This window comes from Galeopterus variegatus, unplaced genomic scaffold, assembly GCF_000696425.1.
Source record: "Galeopterus variegatus unplaced genomic scaffold, G_variegatus-3.0.2 Scaffold12111, whole genome shotgun sequence".
Classification (NCBI taxonomy): Eukaryota; Metazoa; Chordata; class Mammalia; order Dermoptera; family Cynocephalidae; genus Galeopterus; species Galeopterus variegatus.
The window spans coordinates 14,182-19,938 of record NW_007738222.1 but is presented as its reverse complement, the minus strand read 5'-3'; positions in this window follow the sequence as shown (position 1 = coordinate 19,938).

Genomic DNA, 5,757 nt, shown 5'->3' with positions numbered 1-5,757 from the left:
TCCCTCCTCCCTCTCCCCCCTCCTTCCTCCCTCTCCCCCTCCCTCCTCCCTCTCCCCCCTCCTTCCTCCCTCTCCCCCCTCCCTCCCAACAATGTCCTTTCTGTTCACTTGTATCAACTTCAAGGAATTGTAATTGTTGTATCTTCTTACCTCACGCCCCACCCCCAGGTTGTTTGCGTATTTATATATTTATTTTTAACTCCCATGAATAAGTGAAAACATGTGATATTTCTCTTTCTGTGCCTGACTTGTTTCACTTAATATAATTCTCTCTAGGTCCATCTATGCTGTTGCAAATGGCAGTATTTCATTCTTTTTTATAGCAGAGTAGTATTCCATTGTGTAGATATACCACATTTTCCGTATCCACTCATCTGATGATGGGCCAAAAGAATAGATTTAAAACTCACACCCTAAATGCTATACCTCATTGCTGAAAGATTTGAAAGAGCACACAAAAAGATGGAAAGATATTCCATGCTCATAGACTGGAAGAATTAACATCAAGAAAATGTTCATACTATCCAAAGTGACTTACAGATTTAATGCAATACCCATCAAAATACCAATGACATTCTTCACAGAAATACAAAAAGCAATCCTAACATTCATATGGAACAACAAAAGACCCCGAACAGACAAAGCAATCCTGAGGGGGAAAATAAGAAAGCCAGGGGCATTATTCTTCCTGACCTCAAACTATTCTGCAAAGCTATAGTAACCAAAACAGCATAGTACTGGCATAAAAACAGACACTCGGACCAATGGAACAGAACAGGGAACCCAAAAATCAACCCACATATTTACAGCCATTTGGTTTTTAACAAAGGTAACAAGAGCATACAATGGGGAAAAAACAGCTTCTTAAATAAATGTTACTGGGAAAACTAGACATCCATATATAGAATAATGAACCTAGACCTGTGACTGTCACCATATACCAAAATCAACTCAAAATGGATTAAAGACTTAAATATACGACCTGAAATTATAAAACTCCTAAAAGAAAACAAGGGAGAAACACTTCATGATGTAGAACTGGGCAAAGACTTAATGAATAAAGCCCTAAAACACAGGCAACAAAAGAAAAATGAATGGGATTATTACAAACTAAAAAGCTTCAGCACTGCAAAAGAAACAATTAGCAGAACAAAAAACCCACCTAATAAAATGTGAGAAAGTATTTGCAAACGATGCATCTAACAAGGGATCTCAAACAGCTTAACAGTAAAAAAGCAAGTAACCTTATTTTTAAAAAAGGGCAAAGGCACTGAATAGGTATTTCTCAATGAAAGATATTCAAATGGCCAACAGACACATGAAAAAAAATGCTCAAAATCAGTAAGCATCAGGGAAATTCAAACCGAAACCACACTGGGATATCATCTCTTGACAATTAGATTGGTCATTACCAAAAAGATAGAGAATGACAAATGCTGGCAAAGATGCAGAGAAAGGGCAACCCTCCTACACTGTTGGTGGGAAGTACGTTAGTGCAGCCATTTCTGGAAAACAGTATGGAGGTTCCTCAAACAACTACAGACAGAACTACTGGCTAATCCAGCAATCCACTGCTGGGAATATACCCAAAGGAATGGAAGCCATCATATCAAAGGGATACCTGCATTCCCTTGTTTATTGCAGATCTATTTACAATAGCCAAGATATGGAACTAACCTAAATGCCCACTGACGGATGACTAGATAAGGAAAATGTGGTATATTTACACAATGGGATACTACTCTGCTATAAAAAAGAATGAAGTACAGCTATTCACAGCAACATGGATGAACTTAGAAAAAATCATGTTAAGTGAAATAAGCCAGTCACAGAAAGAGAAATATCACATGTCCTCACTCACAAGTGGGAATTTTTTAAAAACCCAAATAAATAAAGAACAAGGGAAAGACATAAAAATTACAATAATCTGTCTAACTTTCAAAAGGAGAGAACAGAACTGAGGCCACCAGAGGTGGGAAAAGGAGAGGGGGAGGAGAGGGGAGTGAGAAATTGGTAAAGGGCCATGAAAAATGATTACACTGTATAATGTTGAATATACTAATTATCCTGATTTTAACATCACATATGGTACACAAGTATTGACATTCAGTGCTGAACCCCACAGATATATACAATCAAACTGTAAAAAAAACCAATATGCTATCTACCCTAAGTGAATTATTGTACAACGTGTGCATGTATCAAAACAACCCACTGTATCCCACAAATATTTAAAATTAAAATTTAAAATATAAAAAGATTAACCATTGCAACCACAAGCAGTTAATGAATATGAGGCAACAAAATGCATAATGCAAAATAAAACATTATAAAAATCCAACAGCAAACAACAGCAACAACAATAATAATAATGTGGCATAATGTTGATCTTTTTCCCTTCATCATTTTGTGCCTAGACAGAGCCTGATAAATTTTTTCTGTAATTGTAGCTTCTTTTATGAATCATCATTAGAATTGCTGTGACAGTTATTGAATTCTAGCACATTATCGGGTTTACTTTCCAACTTTCTGGATTCCCATCACAGATTTAGAGAATTTGTAGCAGCTTTAAGGAACACAGACATTCATTTCTTCATATATTCATTAAGCAGACATCTCCTGGGACACTGTTGTGTTACATTCTGTGCAGGAAAACTGGTCACGTAGGAGTGAGTTAGACTCAGTCCCTGCCCTTCACAGACTGACATGGAAAACCCACAACTTGATGACAGAACCATGCTTCTAGAAGCTGAGGTGCTGGTGGAACACAAAAGAGGCAACACATTTTTTCCTAATGGGTGCTGGAAAGCTTTTTGGAAATGGGAACTTCTCAGATAGTATGTGAGGGAGGAGTAATTAATCCAGAGAAGGAGAGGGAAGAGAAAGAGGGTAGAGAGCACCCCAAATGAGAGAGAACTCAGTATACTCAGAACGCTTGAGGTAATGATGAGTGGCTGTACCTGCAGACAAAAGGAAAAAACTGAAGAAGACCGTGATGGAGTGATCAGCTGGGCCTTATATGTTAAATTACCATGGACGTGCTCCACACTGGGTTCACAGATACAAGAGACACCCAGGAGAGTTCAGAGAAAGTAATTTAATGTGGCTGGATTAAAGAAAAAAGTAGGAGGGATGTGAGAAATGTATTGAAAGAGGCCCAGACAACTCGCCTGACACACAACCATTAAGTGTTGAACACCTGCTGAAGAAGTAATCAGATCCTGGGGGAAGTTGGATTTCATGTTGTGGGTATTAGGAAGCTCAAGAAGAGTTCTGAGCAGAAAATTAATATTCTCTGGTCTGGTTATAGACAAAAGCTTATCTAGAGCTAATGAGGTGGGCAGGGGTCTCAGAGAGATGCTGATGCAATGGTCCAGGTGAGAGGAGAATTGTTCTCACTGAGAGCATGGGATACTGAGGAAGAGAGCAGAAAATGGGCTAGAGAGAGACTACCATGGTACAAGGATTGGTATTTGATGACTAAATCTTTATGGGACAGGAGAAAGACAAAGACACAAAAGTGACTCTTTTATCTAAGTTCTAGATGACTGGTTATGACAAACCTATTGTCCAGATTGGGATACCCCAGAGGCAGTAAAGAACTGGGGACAGGAAAGATTGGGTATGAGTTTTATTGTGGACATTGTGAGTAGGAGTGTCCTGTAGAATATTCCTTAAGGAAAGAGTCAAAGAGCAGTTTGACTTAGCTGGAAATGAATCTAAAAGCATAATCAGTGGAGAAGAGAAAAAGGAAAGTCCAAGGGATGGGGAAAAGACAGAAAAAAAGCGAGTCTGGGTAAGTCTGAGATTACTCTTACCCAAGCATTTGTGGTGGACACCTAGCTCTTCTAATCATTACCTTTGAATATTCAACACCTGTGCATACCTTGATATGTCTGGGGAAGTTTGCACCTCGAGTCCTTACCTTTAAAGGTGAAAGTAGAAGCTCAGCTTCCTAGACTTTCTTACAGAAAATGTGCAGATTAGTGACCTAGACTCTATTAATCAGAATGCACCCATATAAGACATTAATTTGAAGATTAGTGTCCATAAACAGAAGAATCGATTAAGAAAATGTGTACATGTACACAGTGGAATACTACTCAGCCTAAAATGAAGGAAATCCTGTCACGTGTGACAACATGAATGAACCTGGAGGAAGTTATGTTATGTGAAATATGCCAGACTCAGAAAGACTAATACTAGAAGATCTCAGTCGTATGTGGAATGTAAAAAAGTTGATCTTATAGATGTAGAATGCTGGTTACCCGAGTTTGGGGGTGTTGGGGGTGTTGGGGTGTTGGGGAGATTTTGGTTAAAAGACACATATTTGCAGTTAGATAGGAGAAATAAGCTCAAGAGATCTATTGTACAGTATGGTGACTGTAGTCAATGACCACATATTGTATTCTTGAAAAATGCTGAGAGTGGATGTTAAGTATTCTCATCACACACACAAAAGAAGGTAGCTCTGGGAGGTAACGCATTTATTAATTAGCTAGGTTTAACCATTCCTCAATGTGTATATGCTTTGAAACATCATGTTTTACACAATTAATACATACGATCTTATATGTATGTACTGAAAATAAATAAATTTGAAAGAAGTTAGTGACATGGAGAATTAAACATCATGCAGAATCCTTTATGACAAAGGTATCGGTACATAAAGTTTTCAAGTGCAGTGGTGGCAGAGTCTAGTTGAGACATCCGGGGCTGTGTGCCAGCCATGCGACCTGTGCTGACTGAGATGGCACTGAGCATTGATGGAGAGAACATCAGTGTCTTAGCCCAGTGCTGGCAGCATTAACACCCCCAAGAGCAGTTCTGTGTCTGATTGCGGTTCCTCCTTAAAGAGCCTTCCTTACATCTGAGTCTCTGGTCCTCCAGAGATACTAGTAGTTCCCCCAAATCCTTTCAAAAGCTCATTTCCCATATCAAAATCATGAAGAGATATCACCTCATATGCATTAGGGTGGCCACTATAAAAAGAACAGACGGTAACAACTGTGGGTAAGATGCGGAGAAATTAGAACCTTTGTACTGTGGGTGAGGATGTAAAATGGTGCAGCCATTATGGAAAACAGTATGGAAGTTCATCAAAAATTAAAATGGGATTGCCATATGATCTAACAATCCCACTCCTGTGTACGTATCCAGAAGAATTCAAAGCAGGATCTAAAGAAGAAATTTCACACCCATGCTCATCCCAGCATTATTCACAATAGCCAAAAGGTGGATGCCACCCAGATGTCATGAACAAATGAAAGCACAAAGAATATGTGGTATATACATGCAATGGAATATTATATAGCCTTTAGAAAGAAGAAAATCTTTTAGATCCATGTACTGGCCAGCAACCAAATAAATAGAAAGATAAATAAATAAAAATCCCGTTTTATTCTCCAATAAGGATAAAGCCGGAGGACATTATGCCAAGTGAAATAAGCCTGTTACAAAAGGACAAATAGTCTGGGATTCCACTTACATGATGCGTCTAAAGTAGTAAAATCATAGAATCAGAAAGTAGGGGGCCGGCCCGGTGGCGCACTGGATAGTGTGCTGCTTGGGAAGCGCAGTGGCGCTCCCGTCCGAGGGTTCAGATCCCACGTGCAGACCGGTTCCCACTCACTGGCTGAGCGAGGCGTGGGAGCAACGCTGAGGCTTGCGATCCGTTGCTGGTCCCCGGTCTGGTGCGGGGGTAGCACTGAGGGTTGCGATCCATTGCCGGACACGGAAAAAAAGACAAAAGATAAA